This window comes from Pyrgilauda ruficollis, unplaced genomic scaffold, assembly GCF_017590135.1.
Source record: "Pyrgilauda ruficollis isolate IOZ18807 unplaced genomic scaffold, ASM1759013v1 scaffold3, whole genome shotgun sequence".
NCBI lineage: Eukaryota > Metazoa > Chordata > Aves > Passeriformes > Passeridae > Pyrgilauda > Pyrgilauda ruficollis.
Genome location: NW_024524377.1, coordinates 15,115,188 through 15,134,209, shown reverse-complemented (window position 1 = coordinate 15,134,209; position 19,022 = coordinate 15,115,188). Strand labels below are relative to the sequence as shown.

Here is a 19,022-nt window from a genome sequence, read left to right as displayed (position 1 = left end):
TACTCATCAAGAGACTGATGCTTTGAATATCTGAAAATACTAGAAAAATAATCTGTTTCCTTGGAAATAAGCATGACTGAGTGGTTCCAGGACTTCCAGATCCCACATGTGAAAGTATCTGTATGTCTGCAGATGCTCTGAGATTCTCTGTGCAGTGTAACAGGAGTGAGGAATTAAACAGTGAAGAACACAGAAGTAGTAGTTACATACCTCTGGTTGCTGCATATCCATTTTTAGGACTATATTTATTTCTCTTTTCAAATCCTAACCAAATCAGGTGACAAGCCAGCTATCTGTCAAGAATACATACAGAGTGGTGAACACTGTGACATGCTTTTATGGAAATAGGGTTAAGTTTCTGAACAGTCTGTAAGGCACACTCGTGGATTTTGCCAGCCAGGGCTCTCCACTTGGCAATGACTGCCTCTGTGTAGCTGGATTTTGTCTTATAGCATGACAGCCAAGCTCTGAGTGTTACTGAGCATAAGGGAACCATTGCAAATACTTTCAATTTGTTAGTAAAGTCACAGAAGTCTGTACACTTCTGAAATACTTAGGCACAGGACAGGACCTGCGGCCTCAGAAACAAGGCAGAACCTGCAATACAACTGGAATGGACCAAATGTTCATAAGCTGATAAAACCAGCAACCTTTGGCCAAATGTATAGGCAAGCTACTATATTTTGTCAATATATAGTAGCAGCTAAAAGGCCAGAGAGGATGAATAGGAAACAATTCCCTCCCCAAAAGGAAGGAAAACAAAGTAGATACATTTTTCTCAAATAAAAATAAACAGAACAAACCTAGGCTTAACTCACAGTTCCCACTGATGGTATCATGACAAAGAAAAAGGCAGAGCCAGGAACCTGTTCTGGAGCTATTTGGTTGCATTTCACTAGATCAAGAAAGGTGATGCTAAAAATAAAGTATCAGATCAATATAGATGTATCTTAGTATCCAAGAAAGTGTGAATCACATTCAGGTGCTTGAATGGACTGGTAGAAATTGGAGTTAACAGTTGCCAAACTAAGTGTTTGAGGTTAAATGAAAGTCTAAAAATGGCAATACAATCTACAGAGATTGAAGTTATCCAGGGAAGAAATTTCAGCTAAGAATGTTAGTTAAAACAGCAGGAAGATTAAGCAGTTTATACTTGTACAAAACTTAAAAGAAATAATAAACAATCTACTGTTTTATATGATTCTTTTAGAAGGTATAGCAATGGATATACAATCTTACTACAGCATTATTTAAATCAAATTTTCAAAACTGCATTTCTTTATATTTAGCCAAAAATTATAAAAAATTTACATAGATAAAAAACTACTAATAGTTTAAATTATATGCAATAATTTTTACTATATAGCACTCAGATCAATCATACATTCCTAATCCTAATGCTCTGTTTATATCCTGAGCAAGGATAATTTCTCGGATTAAGTGAATAAACACTAATTTCACCACCAAGACCAATAGCTTCCTAGCACTTCTTACAGAGAACTGTACTAGAAAAAATATGGGTAGCCCTTCATAAACACTGTTTTCAACATCTGATTTGTTAGCAATGACACTCTTAATACAGGTTTGCACTCAAAAGTATTTTGTTAGTTTAGCCCCTAAAATTCAAGAAGGTATGGAGAAGAAATCAGAAAACATGACGGAAATTACAAATTCCTCACTGAAAACAACTGTGTGAGAAATATTTTTCATTATTTCCCTAACCAAGTTCTCTGACGTGTCAAAATAATATCTTTTATATGGAAGTTAAATAAAAAGGGTTTTAAAATATTTAAATATAAAATGCAAAATTCCAGTCTTGTATTTGAAAGGAATTTGAATGGTATATTTAAAGTTCACAGAATGTAAACTATGACAGAATAAAACCGAAACTGACATTTTTTGCAATTTGAAAGTTATTTTTTAAAGTAATTTGTCAGTTTATTCCCCTTATCCATTTAAATAGTATGGCAGAGGGAATATATTTATCATACTATGTGGTTCAGAAAAGATTGCTATTTGTACAGAAGTAATATCTGGCTGAGTAGCTAAGCACCTGAAACACTGCTGTGTTTATTATTTATTTATTATAATCCTTTAAGGATGATCATAATCATTCTTCAAAGAGGGTGATTAAGCAGAAGTACCATTCAAATATACAAGGACTCATAAGAGCAGGCTTTTTATTTCCTAATAATAAGCAAACTTGCTTTATTCCCAACTAATATCTGGAAAATTTGTTTTCTACAAATAATTGCACTAATATAAGCCAGTACTGATATTTGGTCTGAGATAAGAACACAATATTATTCATTGTTCATTAATCTTTACTTGCTGTTTGAAATTCATTATTCTCTAAAGCTAATAATAACTTTCATTTAAGCAGGAAGGGAAGAAAGTAATACTATACAACATCATTCATTCGTGAGAAATAAGAATTATTCAATAGGTTAAACAAGAAGTTCATCATCTATTAATTTAGAGATCATTTACCTGTCAATAATAAACAGTTAAACATTCATCATCTATTAATTTAGAGATCATTTACCTGTCAATAATAAACAGTTAAACATACATTTTCCAAAAAATAAAACTGAAATAAAAGTAATATCAGAAGCTCATGCACTAAAAAAAAGGGGAATTGATTCTTCTTCCTAGATCTGCTGTGATATCAACTGAGATGACAAGCTGAGATAGAGGTTTCTATTCTAATTCCAAAATCTAGACAGTAGAAGAAGAGGAAGTGTTTTTAAAAAAGTAAATTTTTGAGGCAGAAATAAATGTAGGAAGTTCAATAACTTTTTGAATTTGTTTTGATTAAACATTCCACATGAGTTTAAAAAAAAAAAGTCAGAAAAAAAAAGGTTTTTTTAATTTGATGGCTTCATTTTCAGATATTGATCAAAAACTAGCATTTAAGTGTTTAAAATAGTTATATTTTTTAATGCTTTATCCATTCAACAATCCTTTTATAGTTTATGCATACATTTGTCTATACCAAGTCCTTTTCAGCAAACCAAATTGGAAGCCAGAAGAAACAAACATAAAAAATAAATTGTCTACTCAGAACTTCTCTGCCCTGCTACTCCCTCCACTCTTACTAAACATTTTTACCTTACCTTCCCTGTTATTCACGAGTTACTCAGCCAGTGCTGACTGGCCTCCACAGATCTTTTGCCTATCAATTAGTAGCAAAGAGACTCCCAATTTCAAACATGTGGAGACATGACTGACTGTGCATAAGAGTTCCATAAGCAGAGATAAATGACATTGCTTTGCTTTTGTCATGCTCCATCTGTTTGGGTCAGTTTATTTAGCCGAAAGCAAAAAGCAATTTCCACCAGCAAAAGTGCTGTAACTTTGACAAACAAATCGGAAGCCTGCAGTGGTAGTGAAAGCAAAACATTCAACTGGCTCCGCAGGCCACTTGCCCAGACACCATATTCATCAGCTCTTAAGCTTCTGCTATGCAAACACAATGTCTCATTGTTGAACTTTAATAAGGGGTTTTTTGTGAGCTCTAGATCCTTAGCAAAAACTCTTTTCTTCAACATTTCAATACGACTGGAGAGAGTTTTACACTGCAGCACATCTCTTTCATGTATTTTCCCACTGGAGCAAGGGTCTTCCTGACTTCTAATGAGAACTACATTTCAGAGTTTATCCATGTTATTTTCTTTTATTTAGGACAACTCTGGACAACCAAAAGTCTTCTTGTGATTCCCACGACAACAACCTTTCAGTTACTAATCCTGAACATATGGCTGGAGTAAAAGAATATTTCAGGGAGGCGCACCACTACTTACAGGAAGTCAAGTTAACCTTAGGAATGGCTTACAAAGCCCCTTCACTCAGTGGAATGACCCTTAGTCTGAAGGAAATTCAAACAACTAGTGCATAAACTTCTCCCATTTAGTCTAGTTGAGAGATTTCAAAATTATTTTCTACATGCAAGAAATTGATGTTGATTCAGGTGACTCCCTGAATGACTAGAGTAGAAAGTAAAGTGCTAGGAATTTTTGCAAAGAGGTTGGCCAAAAACACATTTCAGGAATGACTAATACAATTTCTGTCACAGAAACTTCACCAAAAGATACAAAAAAATCATGGTTTGAAAAGAAAGGAAATTCCATTAGAATTAGTATTAGAACAACTACTATAGCTGGAAAAAAAAAAAAAAAAAAAGATTTTTTCATGCACAAAATCTTTTAGAAGATGTAACTGATTCTGTTCTAAGTATGCAACAGGTCCTGCCCCTGTGATTCACTGGTCCATAATTCTGTGACTCTGCAGTGTGTATGCCTAAAGAAATTGTTTCCTAAAATTACTCCTTTCTCATTATCAATATTTTACCTGCACATGGACTGCAAGGCTGAACTAGGCCTTTGTTAAAATACAACTTGTTAAGCTTGAAATAAAATATCCTGGGGTTTAGCCAAGAATTTTAGCAGACCAGTAATCTCAGTGATTCAGGCAACTAACACTGATCAACCAGTGCCGACACATTTACGTAAGCTTATCTTTATCTAGAGGATTTGATGAATTAATGTGTGGGTGAAAGGCGACCTGAAGCTGAATTTTCAAAAAAAAACAGTAATCTTAGGAAAACATTTTATTCAAATTTTAAATGTGTATCAAGGGAATATAAATACAATTCCTCACATAATGTTTTCTCCTTAATGATCAGCACTTGTAATTCACAGTGATATTCCTGTCAATAAAAATGTTTAGCATCTCAGACTTGGCTCTGAAGCAGTGCAAGTTCTGAAACATTACTGAATTGAATTATTTTCCTGAATTTCTCATGATCATCCAAACTTTCATTGTGATTAAATACCTGAATACACTGCACATTCCTGCAATCAGCAGTGAATTAAATCTTTCAAATAATGGACACAAGGGAACAGTATATAGAAAACTTTGACCAAGAATACAGTTAATTGGGCTAATTAATTTATGGGTTTTTTATTCTTTTTTTCCTAATTTAAGAGGGACCAGTCATAAAGAATAATGCTGGTCTATTTTTTTTTTTTTTGTTGTTGTTGCAGAAATAAAACTGCAACCCATTTTTATTAAACAGGTCTGGAATCCCATTTGCAAAGGTGAACATAAGCAATACAAAGAATCGTAGTACATTACTTCCTTCAGAGCAAGAAAGTAGCAATGATGATGCAAGAGGCCCTTCCAAATCGGTCTTAAATGCGTTTATCTTAAATATCTTAATTGCATAAAAAATCTTTATTTCATTCAAAATAGTTAATAATATGTAGTTGTCAATATTAGTGTGTACACATATAAACATTAAACATTTTATATTCTTGCTCTAATTTGCACATTGGTTAAAGAAAATGGAAGCTTCTTTTATTGTCTTTGAATGTGGTATATCCACCCTTCACATATAAAGAGCTGGTGCCTGTGATACAGAGTCAACAGAGGCCTGGTAAGTTATATGTGCCTATTGCAGAATATTATCACATTGGATTTTTTTTATGCCTATGGATTAATCTATTCTGACATTTGTCTTTAATCATCTCCAGCTCCAGACAGGATAGGTGCTATGGATTATCATTATGATTTAGGTAAAACAGAACTAATGACAGAAGGTCTCTGTTAGCCTTCAAAGCCAGCACATGCCCTCACATATGATTATCAGTTGCTTTTGCCTAACTTTCAACACAAACCCACCTTAAGCTGACCTCTGACAAGCTACCTGATACAACCCGAGTTGAATGGATTCCTCATTTACACAGCATTCATGGGATTTAATAATTAGAAAAATTACTTAGTTTTATATGAGCCCTTTGAAGCTAATTTTTCTATGAGAAAATTTTGAAAACTTTTTCTTATTGTTAATCCTAAGTTTTGAAGAACAGAGATTTATACAGTTGAGTAGAATGAAAAGAATGGTTGACCCTCTGACTGTAAATTATGTGACAATGTCTTCCTAAATCCACAGAAGTATAAAGTAATAGCCGAGAGAGTAAACTACTCCAAATTACTTGAGCAAGTACTGATGCAGAGGCCAGAGATAATTTAAATGTCATTATTAATCCAAGAATATGTTGCAAAAAAGAGAAAATATTGCAGAAAACTACACAAAAGCTAAAGGTAATCCTAGATGAAGACACAGAAAACACCAGATTTGTCAGCCTGAATATTGGTTAATCATATCCCATCACATTAAGCTACTCAAATGAGCTATGATTTAAAAATACATCCAATGCTGACTATTAACACAAAAAATACTGATAAATTCATTTTGAGCATTAATTTTGAGCAGCTTTTTAATATTATCTAATTTATCATGCGTAGTAAAATGGCATAATGGGTTTGTCTTCCTGAAGGACAAAGCAGATTGCCAGATTTGGGGCAGTAGAGCTGAATAGAAATTAACTAATAAAATCTGATATTTATTACTGCAATTGCCTTTGGTGGAGTAGGTTTTTTCATATTCCAGAATAAAATTTTGAAGAATTTGCACTATATGCAATTGGAACACAGTGCTAAAATGGCTTTGCATTCAAGTTACCATAAAGTGCATATAGAGACAAGATTTGTCAAAATGTTTTGAAATCTGTGCTGATGTCTTTAATGCATGTCAAAAAGGCATTGAACTATGACAAGCAAAGTTAAAAAACATGAGCCGTGTTTAATGTGCTAAAATGCTGCTTACATATCTAAATAGATCTTAGTATTGAGCTGATTCTCTGCAAGACTGTCACAATCAAATATAAGGTAAATAGCAATTACAAATATATCTTCAAAAATAAAATCAGAACACTGGGATTTAAAAGTATCCTCACTGGGATTTAAAAGTATCTTCAGTCACAAATTTCCCCATTTAAGAATACTAAAGTGAATTAAAGTTTTAGTTTGCAGAGTTAACTTGGAAACTGAGGGCATCAGCTTTGTAATTTAACATTTCCCTGCTCTTAGTGTTGTCTTTTTAAGGTGACAAGATACAGTACCAGTGTCTGAATGCCTTGCCTTTTAGACCTAGTCTTGAGACACAATTATGAATAGTATCCTATAACCATTTCTAGAATGTGCATTTGTCATTTTTGACTAATCCTTTTTATTCTCTTTTGTGGTCAGAAAGGTCACTAATGTGTAATGGTGTCTTTTTTTACCATCTAGATAAAATGCAGTTGGAAGACACACAGCTTCTTTTTTTTTTTTTTTTTTTTCTTTTTTTTCTGGTACATTAAAAGTGCATCCAATTACAAAGGTCTTTCTGTAATGAAGAATTTAGACTGTTTACTACATACAAACAGTGAACCAAGAATATTAATACATTACATAGCAGGAAAAAGTTTTTTGTTTTATATAATATTTGAAAAAAAAATTAAAAGTCTATAGGGGATCAAAGCCTTGAGAATATATTTTTTTTTTCCAATGGAAAAAGTATAAAAAGGAAATTTAACTCAAGACTGATTTGCATATGAAGACTGATGATCAGAGTAGGAATATATTTATAAAGAGACATAAAAATAATCTTCAGCCAAGAACATACTGAGGTTACATTCTAAAAGAGAGACTCTCCAGGAGAAATTGTACCTCTGATATCTTAGTGTCAGTCTCCAGAACCAAAGGGGTCTGTTTGCTTTGCCCCAGTATGATAAAAACATGATATAAACTACTATATTCATGAAGACTATGACTCTTGATATGCATAAATCAGGATAGACTGCACTGTGGACTGCTGTTTCATGACTATTTCAGAATATTTTCCTCATGTTCTCTATTTCTGCGTTTCTCTTTTATCCATCCTGGTGTAGTATTACATCATGAGTTCTTGAGGGCAGTCTTCAGCCACAAAACGAATTTTTAAGCTCTTGTAGATGGAAGGAAATAAATCAGATTAGCAGGGAAGCTATAGCTCTCCTCTTGTACCAGAAATTTTTGAGTATTATAAAAGCCAGGTGAGTACTCAAACTACATGAATTCAAAATAAAACACATGAATAGACCATTCCAAGAGCAAATATTACTGATTGCCCATTTGACTTCAAACATTGAGATTGTTTCCCACAGAATACAGATGATAAACTCTGTTTTGAAGGTTAAAGAAATTTAGTTCTGAATATATTTTTTGTGCTGGGATGTTGTTGGTGCATATACACTGCACTGAATTTCTGTAGTAATTCTGAATTTCTGACTTGTAGTTCATTTTGCCTCACTTCACTGAAGCCAGGTTTCACAGATAATAGACACAAGACTTTCTTTTGAACTCAGACACTTCCTAATAACTGTTAGTGTGAAAATTTTCATTGAAGGAAACCTTAATTCAAAATTTCATTTCATTCTACTTTTCATTTAATTTTGCTCACATTTCATTATATTTTACTTTACTAAACCACCAGATATTTGTTTCTTACACACACATCGATTTTTCAAAGACTGCTAGAAGGCATTTAGTTCTGAGTCTTTTTTAATTCTGCCACTTTAGCCAAAAAGGAGAGAATGACATGAGAAACCAATATGATTTTAAAAAAAAAAAATCAAATATTTAAAAAAGCCTAGCAGTTATGCAAAGAGAAGTCTGGTTCCACTGACAGAAGCATCAAAACTTCTCCTTACCCAAATGAAACCATAATTTTGTGTTTTCCATCCTGTGTACTCTATTTTTACCTTGTTGGTCAAATACATATAAAGCATAACTGGTTCTCTATTAATTTTCAAGGTATAAATGGGAATACAATAGATAGTTGTATATCCAGAAAACTTATACACCTGATTCCTTAATGAACAAGACCTACTCAACCTTTCTGAGATAACTATTTCCTTCGCAATTTGTATTGATTTTGCATATAGTCAGAATTATGAAAAATTTGGGCAGAATTATTTGCTCAAGGTTTGCTGGAGAATCTGTAACTAAAACAAAGAAGTATCCTGTCAAGTCCTTGATGTATCTTTCAGGAATCTTGGGAAAACTTACATGCAAATCTCATTTTAAAAATAAGATTCTTCAGGGAAGTGTGTAACTGATTATTTTTATTATCAATTAGAAAATAGTCAGACATCTCTATTGATCTTCAGGAAACAGGCATTTTTGATTAAGATGTCATTATCTCTTGGAGATGCTGGGGTCTGGATCCTGCCACAAAGCATGCTTTATGTTAGTTCAATTGTTTAAATAGTGCTTTAATATATATTAATATTAATTTGCCATGGAAATTTTAAGAAAATTGGACAGAAATTTCTTTGCAAAAATCTGCATGTGGCTAGATCATTAAAATGTTTAATCACCTCTAAGTGTTTGAATTTCAAACTGTGCTAGAATCCATAATTGTTACATGATTCTCCTTAAGGTATAATTGGAACTCTGTACTGAGGCTCACTGAAACTATTTGAGAACTACTGTAAATTATTAACAAAGGAAGGAGCTGCCAAAGAACACACAAACCAGGTTGGCCATAGAGGCAAATCCTCAGGCTTTGAAGATGTCCATGCTTGTCAGCTGAGTCCTAGGAGTAATATATTTTTAATGGAAATACAAAATTCTTTTATGTATGGGGTCAGGAAAGTGTAGTGTCTGCCTATCTTATATTCAAGTAACATCTTTTCCAATGAAAGATATTTTGCTTTGACAAGAGAAGCATTTTCAGAAGACAGAGCAAATCTTTTTGGTAGTCAAGTCTTCACTTTCATTTTCCACTTCCTTATATTTTTCACAGGTAAATATATGTGAGCCACTGCAACCACTCTGTGTATTGCAAAAATGGTTTTATTCTTATAAAATATCCAATCACAACAAAATTCAGATTTTTAGTCTGGTTTTGAGCCTTTGTAAGACAACAAGAGTTTATTCCTAATTTGTAATTAATTAAATAATCTTATAATTTATTTCTTCTAAATTTATAACTCTGGATCCAGAATCTGGCTTGGGACTATCTTCAACTTATTTTCTATCAAATTACAGTCAAAATGCTGGATGAAAGAGCTATAATTTAAGATAGGTGATTTTACCCAGAAAATTTTGCAATAATTTTAAAGCAAATATATTCTGTACTGACTCTCTGTTAGAAGTTTTAAAGATTGTCACAAAATTATAACCATGTGATGAAGCTACTGATAGGAAAGTGAATTTGTATTCAACTCTTACCATAGATCTTTGTTTCTCTTCCTTCTAAAGTTTTAAACAGTTATGGAAATATGACACATTTACAGCAAGCAAGCTTGGCACATAGGTCAAGTCAGCCCTAGAGGCAAGTATATGTTGCTGCTTATAATGCACTACATCTATGAAAGCAAATATGTTTGCAGTCTTTTTGATGATTAATGCTTCTTGCCTTTCTCAATTAGAACAATGCTGCATAGCTGAAGGAGAGTGATACTCACTTACTGTAGAGAATATACAAAAAATTATACACCCAAGCAGGCAAATACCATTTGGGGACAAACAGCAAAATAGGCACTCATATGAAAATACCTTCTTCCTAAATCCAAGAAATGTATGGAATATGAGATGAGGAGTGGATTCCTTTTGGAAAGACATTTACCACATCTACTTGTAACAGAGTAACCTTTTCCATAGCGGCAACCTTTTTGTTTAATGAGCAGAACAGGGAGACCAAGGACCTGAAGCTGTTTTATGAGGGCTTCCAGTAAAACCCTATATATAGGACTGATTATTGAGGAGTAAAGGTCAGGCTTTGAACTACCTTCTGGCTTTCCTCCCAAAGCTAAAAATACAACCAACCCCAAGTGACAGAATAGATTTTCAATCATGATACTCATTTATGTCTTGTGAACCTGTGATTTTTCCTTCAAATCAATAAATCTTAATTTAGTATCCCAACATTAGAGAACGAAATGTGTATTTACTGGAAAATAGTTATGTTCAAATGCTTACCTAAAAGTGTCGATCAGATACATTCAAACTAGCGTCAAGATAACACACATACAGGTGCATGAATCTATTTCTCTGAATGACCTTCCTAGCTTCACTTAACATTACTGGTAATTTAGGATATGGCAGAATTACTCCAATGACACATAGGTACTGTTACAGTTCTTGACAAATTTTCAGTAGAGGACATGGCTAATGGTTAATGAGCCTCTATCCCTTGCCCATTAGCAACTTCTGCTAGCAAATATACTTAATGTATAATGCAAAATTCTACAGAAACATCATATTGTTTTAAATTTGGCAGTACAATTTGTGAATGATTTGTTAATAATCTTGACTGCAGAAGTTCTCAACTACTCAATCATCCACTTGTTCAAAAATTATTTTATACAATTATCTCCATATTCCACAGGTATGATTATGTGACAAGAAACCATTTTTAACTAAAAATGGCACTTCAAATTTGTGAAGATGTGACTGGTAATTCAATATTTTCTATTCTGAGGCATAGATCTAAAGCCATTAAATAATTTTACACATTTCAAAATTTCTAATCATATCCACTTCTGTGATCCCACTAATCAGGACCTTCATACCATATTATCTTACAGTTCCACAGGTGAAGACAGGATCAGCTCACATCTCTTTATTCCCTTCTAAATTATGCCATGGTTTTAGCTACTCATGTCTTTATTTGTATAAAGGGAATTTGTGACCTTGGAGAGGCTGCTCTTCTAATTAAATATAACCTGAAGTTTCTCAATAACAGCAGATTTTCCATCATACTCCCAAAGATGGTAGACATGGAAAGAACTTGCTTCTCAATTTTTCAATTACTTTCATTTTTTAGTCAAATTGTTGCAGCAGGAAAGAATACTCCAGTCTGAGCAGTAATGACAGATATAATGTAATGCAGATATATTAATTATCATTGAGATATTGATGAGGAGGTAGATGGAAATAACCATTGACTTGGTATTAATACTATTGCACAGGATAAAAATAATCCTGTTACTTTATAAAGTGTTTGAAGAGATGAGAGGGCTAACTGAAGAGCAGGTTTTAGAAGGTATTTCAGTTGCTACAGGAATGTTAAGGCTGAAAGAACTTTGATACCACCAGGGACAGGACTCAAGGAATGGAGGAAGCTGAGTCAGGGGAGGTTTAGGTTGGGGGTTAGGAAAAGATTTCTCACCCAGAGAGGGGCTGGGAACTGGAACAGGCTTCCCAGGGAAGTGGTCACAGCACCAAGCCTGACAGGGTTCAAGAAGCCTTTGGACAATGCTCTTGGGCACATGGTGTGAGACTTGGTGTGTCCTGCACAGGGCCAGGAGTTGAACTCAGTGATCCTGATTGGCTCCCTTTCAACTCCCTTCCTTATTCTGTGATTCTATGATCGTTTGAAGTCCAACCTGCTTCTATTGCAGAGAATCACACCAAATAAGCTGTTTACTAAACTTTCATAATTTCAGTTTAAACAAAATTAGGAGTTTTGGATCAACTGCTTGAAAGGTTGTTTCAGAATTTGATTGTTGCTATGATTATGTACATTTATTTAATTTCCAGATGAGGTGTGTACCTGAGCTGTTAATAACCGTTCCTTTTGCTGTTGATGTTGACTTTGGCTCAAATATTTCTTATCTCATGACCATTGTGCTTCCGTATAAGACTTGTCTGCCTTCTTAATCTAAGGCTAAGGCTACATAACACCTTTTCTTAGCAAGATAAGCCTCTCATTCTCTTGCTTACCTTTCTCTGCATGTATGCCGATTTCTGTTTCATTTTCCTGAACTAGAATGTCCAGAATGGTATTTAGCATTTCATAGTAAGTGTCAAGAGTGCCTTGTAAGTGAAACACATTTTAGGAACTCATATGTCTATTATACTAGTTAGCTGCTAGGTTTGCATATCACCATCTTTAGGTATGTTGGAAGATATTACACATACTGGACAACTTTGAGCAAAACGTTATGGACCTAGAAGTTGTTCCAAGGTTACAAAATCATTTCCAAACACCACTTATTCCATAGACTAGTATTGCCCCAGTATGCATTTGTAAATAGTTCTCCAGTTCTTGTCATTTAGATACCTACTTGACTGAAGTTTTAGTAATCATAGTACTCCTTTTTACACTGTCATATCTACTTCATTGATCAATGCAGGGAGCTTCATAAATGTAGATAACATATTTTCCAGACATTTTGTAATTAGCATTGGAAGATGAGCTACCATAATTGCTTCCTTGACAGTAGTTTCTCATAACTTATAATGTCTTGATATATAATGCATGTCCTGTAATGCATTTCAACTAATCTGTAACTATTGCAGTCAATCATCTTGAAATAGTGTCACAGTGTAAGCTGCTTTTAAGTCTAAAATAAGTTTTCTGTTTAAAAATTATGTTGTATAACAGTAGGCAGCATTGTTTTACAACCTGCATAAACCTTGTGGGTATCAATAAAAGCAATCAAAGACTAATTCAAAATTTACAATTTTCTGCTATTAGTGGAATATGACTAATGTCAACAACTGTGTTACAGAATGGAAGTTTTGCATATGCCTGGAAAGCAGTTGAGTTATGACACATGTTAATATTATCATTTAAGGAATCATCTACGCTGTCTTCTCAAACAAAAGGTAATCACATTATAGGAGCAACGGATACAAAGCTGAGGCAATACTTAGGCTGGAGTTTCTGATATTGCCAAATAAATGCTCAGTGCTGGCAAAAGAAATTGACCCTGTATAATCTATTTAATTCTGAAAATGTATCTTTAACCATAAACAGCTTGTCAGTCATACAAAGACAAAGAGCCCTGTACTCAGTCTGCTTCAAGTGCTTATTCTTGACCCCAGGTTTCCTGCTTACACAGTGGGATGTGTGTCTCTCTAGTGATCTGGAATAGGGAGGAGAATTGGGTAAATATTAGCCAGCCAAAAACCAGTTTAATTTTAGTTCACTATGGTTTCACAGTCATACAATCATCTGTACTTGCATGAAGAAAGGAGCTGAATGAAGTGGAAATGAGCAACCCGAGACTGGCCAGGGCTGCTTCTGTTTGCAGAAACACTGGCTTACATTGATATAAAACTTCTGCAAAATTTAGCCTTCAGCTGCACTGCCCAAAACATCTATTCACGTAGATAGTGACTAATCCTTGAAATTGTTAACACTGTAAAGGTATGTCAAGAAATATTTACAGAAAATCCATTAATAAAAAAGATACTTATAAAGATGATTACCTACCAGCAATTTCTAAACATATACTCATGTATAATGATTGGATACATTTGTGAGAAAATTTGACCACTGGGTATTCCTATGCTTTGTCACTATATAAGAGTAATAGCTTGTGGATACAAGCAACCTGAAGCTTCTCTCATCCTTCTTTCACTGTCACCAGTCTGCCTACTCTTGAATGACTGCAATTTGTACTGGCTCACACTGGGTACTGGTTTCATTCATCTGTATTTAGAATCCTTCCTCCGCTTTCAAATGTAGTAGAGAAAAACAGAATATCTGAGTGGCCCTGGCATCTTGTAGTACAAAACTGAGATGAAAACATATTTTAAAGAAAGCACAAATTACACTGGATTGTAAAAAATGCAAATCTAGGCTAAGGTGTGGAGGCAACAGCATGAAATAAAAGTGCTAACTAGGAAACAAAATCTTGATTAAATAAAATGCTTACAGTCTCCTTTTGTGTATGTCTGCACATCAGTCTTACAGACACCTCTCTCCCCTTAGCCCTGCAGCATCAGCTTCATCAGTGGCTCCCTCAATTATAATTTTTTCCCTGAAAATTCCCACCAACCTAGCACTTTGTCAGCATTAGGTGGTGTTGCAATTGTAGCCATGGGGTTTCTCAGTTTTCTATATAGAGTAGTTCTGAGCTCTGAGATAAATCACAGTGATAAGATGCAGGCTGCTGCTCTTCTGTAGCATCTCATTGATGGAGATGCTCCAGCATTAGAGCAAAGGTTAAACAGTTAGAAAAAAATGTTAAAGAAATATCGTTCTCCCAGGTACGTGATTTGGCTTGTTTTTAGGTTTGGGCAGAAAAATCATTCATTACCATTCCAGATGGAATATTACTTTACTTCATATTGGAATAACAACAATGTTACAGCTACTTTCAATAACTTTATTCTTTCTTGCACAATATCAGCTGTGTTTATTTTGAAATAAAAATTAATATATTTTAATTGGGTCGTTATTTTTTTATATTTCATTTGATGAGAAAATAATTGCTCTTACCATGTTTTTGTAAAACACTGAAATGAAATAAAGTCCATTTACATTTATTTTCTTGTGGCAAGAATTTAATTCTTTTGTTCAGTATTGTGCTGGATTTTGTAAACCTCCTTTCCCCAAGCATCTCTCTAATTGCCTTCTGCTGAAAATATTTTTACTTTTATTTGAAGATGTTATAATGAATAGTCTGAATTAAGTAATCTTTTGGTTAATAATGCCATATTACAATAGCTCACTAACACTAGTAGATATTAAAAGAAGACTAGTGCAAATGTGGCATTTAATTTGTTAGTATGATTGAGTATGTGTTTTTACTGAAGGAGTATACTAATCAGCAGGAAAATTTATAAATTTATAGTAATTTGGTGTCTAATTTTTTCAGATTCTGTAGCAAAATAATTGAGGTTCAGACACCTAGTTTTCATTTTAGAAATTTAATTCCTCCTTCAATATGCCTTTGGAGTTGTATTTAGATAACAGTTTAGGTGGAAAGGTTGACAGTGACAGGTAGATGCAAAATGAGATTTTCTTCCATCATGCAGATCCGAAGGTTTCTGAGTAGATATATGGATAGCCTAAAAGGATTCTTATGCCTTTTAGCTTACTAACACTACTAAAATGGATTTTTTAAAACACTGTCTCACAAACTATGTGTTGTGACTTTTACCAAACCATGTTTTCCCATCTGTGTGATGTCAAACGCAGTCACGAAGTAAGCAGCTGGAATTAAAACAGACTTTCATATCTACTGAACAGTTCAAAAAAAGTGTTCTTAGGTATCACAATAATAAAGAAAAACCCCTCAACCACTAGTGTAAGCAGGAAAAATATTAATGTTTTCACAGTCTGAATTCCTTCCCATTTCAAAAGAGGACTGTTAAATGGCAAAGGCAAAGAGCTGCTGAAGGGTTAAACAGAGCTAAAGGCTGGAAACATACAGTCACACATGTTTATGTGTATGCAGCTCCAACCATCTGCTGTTCATATGTGGAAGTTAGTAAATATGATATTGCATCATAGCGGAAGTTCTTGGAGGCAGGATAATGACTGTTCAAGATCAACCAGTTAGAAGAGGACCAAGTTGTATAGCAGATAAAGAAAAAATAACCCACAGTAAATTTAGAAATCTGAGACAACAGAAGTATATAAGAGCAGATGGATTAATTTACCAGTTAACTGCCATTTACTGAATTTTCATTATTTAATTGTAATGAGATGTTCAGGCAGACTCTTAGCTATCTGCATCATTCATGAAAATACCACTTCAAAACAATGTCTGAGTTTTAGGCACTGTACTCTGAGTCCTTTCCTCCGAGGAGCTAATTATTAACTTTTAAAACTATCTATACAGGTAACAGGGAAGTGATTTTAAAGTTTTAGTTAGTACCTTATATTTTGTACCAGCATATATTGGGTTTTGAGAGGATAGTATTGTTATTAATATGAATATTGTATTTCCTAACATGTCTCCAACTTTTCTAGAAGAATAACCAATATATACCTTTTTTCTAAGATTCTTCTTTCAGCTAAAGTTTAGGAGTTGTATTTAGATATCAGTTAGGCACTTAGCCTGGCACCTAGAAAATTATCAAGGAAATTATTTCTTATTCCATCTCATCAAACAGATGAGAAACTTTATTAGTGTAAGCTGATTTGCAGGATAATTTTCTTTTTTTTTTTTTCAGTGGAGGGAAAAAGATTGGAGGACAAGGTACTTCGCATGTGCCACCACCATTGCTTTTCAGTGGCATGACCAGTTTTCTCACACTGGCAGATAGCACAGATGTTATGCTGCCCCCTTAGGGAATATTCTGTCTGTGGTAGAGACAAAATTTCAATATATCTTGACTGTGTAGAAGATTCTGCTTGTGTTTCCTGAGGGTGTGAATAAAGCTGAATATTTCTGGCAGATGAAGCTGCAAAGGGAAAATTATAAATAATGATGTATTAAATAGTGCTGGACAGCTTAAAACAACCCTGTGTGAGTCAGAAAAATAATGTAGACAGTTGTTCACATTTTGTACCTTAGTGCATGACAATTGCAGGTGTTCAATATTGTGCTCCAATGCAGGCACAAAAGTATGAGGAGTTCAGTACTAGAAGGAATAATACATAATTGAATGTTTACTATAAAAATATAAATTTGTCCTTCTCTTCATTAGATACCATGTCAGCTTATAAAATTAAGCCTAAAGGCTTAAGGGCACATTTTGACTTTACACCCACAGCATTCTAAGAAACTAGGAAGAATTCTGGCTCTGCCATGTGAAAATAAATACATATTGGACCATACTAGTCCAGAGCATCCTAGCTGCAAACTGGAACACAACCCATCCACTGGACTGGACTGGAGCTCTGACAGTAACACTTTATTTACAGCTGATAAAACAGTGATGTTTACTCTTCATGTTGGTGGGAAATATAGGCAACAACAAAACAGAAAAAAAAATTACTAATTCTGTTTCAGGCAAAAGGATAGGATTAACGAAATAGAAAGAATACAAACACCTTTCAGCAAAGTATCATATTCCTACCTTCATTTCCCTGCCTTCTGAATATTGCATAAAGATATAACCCATATGACATTTCTGTAGGAACAGGTCTGAAGATCAGTCTAGTAAAAAATTAGTCCTCAAGTGTTACATACTAGTCTTTGCATTTCTGATGTAGTAAACTATTCGATAAAGTTATCTCTATTGTATTTCATAAGGTATTTATAAATATTCCTCTTATTTAAATTTTAATATATCTTCAAAATTTCCAACAATATATGCACATATGTTACTTTAGACTACATATGTTAATTTAGACTGTTCAAGTAACACAGCTCCTCATTTTCTAATGTATAGGTTTCTAGTGCTAGTCTTTGGCTTTTGCCAACTTCTATACCAACTTAAAAATTTTATAACACCCTTTCAACTGCAAATGTATGCCAAAAGCATCGTTCAGACAGACAACAAATAGAAATAAAGATCCACTCCACCCATCCACATCACCTCCCTTGTTAGCGTAACTTTAGTCTACACTTTGGGCAGCATTTACCACTTTTGGTCTTCTGATGTACTTTGACTTCAAATGTTATATACCACTGTCATTAAAAGACATAAATTCACATTACCAAAAAGTCAGATAGAAGGTGAAAAGAATGAAACTTTCTTGCATGCCAGTATCTGTTTGTGGGCTTATGCTGCTCAAGGAGTTGCATAGTTCTGCTACTTAAAGCCTCCTGTTTTAAGAAAGCATTACAGGCAAAATTCAATTGTAATTCCACATCTGTAGTATCACTGAAAGGAGCAGAACTTCAGTCTTTGTCAAAACTTGACATAGAATGGTGTCATTCTATGGAGTGATTTGTGGTGGTAACAAATTGAAAACCAGACACATATTTTACATTGCAACAAAACTCATGAACTGAGCTTTCTATACTATCACTTTCTATACTATCTGTCATCCAATGACAGAACTTTTTAAAACTAAAATGTATGTAACATAGTCTAAAATACTGATGATTAAAACCTTGCAATGACAATTATTATTTTAAAATAAAATTTAGCAACAAGGGAATGCTAGCAAGTGCCTAAATAAGGTTTTTGCTACATACATTTTACTACTGCTTAAAGGAAGCCTCATGGGCAAATAATATCATTTTCAGATTCTTTGGGGAGGAATTACCATGAATGTATTTCTATGGTCTGTTGCACCACCCCTCAAATATATGTTTAATGGGAGTTTAAACAAGGTAAAATAATAACTTACAAAGTGTTTTGTTAAATTAATATCAATCTGTAATAGCAAATTCCAGCAAAGCATAAAAATTGAGTTGGGCATGCTAGCGAGCTAACATGAGTAATGGATGGATTAGCAGAATATAATTTGAGTTGGATCTGAGCTGACTTTTTACTTTGCAGACACACTTTAA

The 19,022-nt window shown here is 33.9% G+C and overlaps 1 protein-coding gene across 1 annotated transcript in view; it reads left to right on the top strand.

Moving 5' to 3' along the window:
• Positions 1–19,022, top strand: part of KCNH7 (potassium voltage-gated channel subfamily H member 7) — a 209,000-nt gene that overhangs the window by 86,608 nt on the left and 103,370 nt on the right. The window lies entirely within an intron of this gene.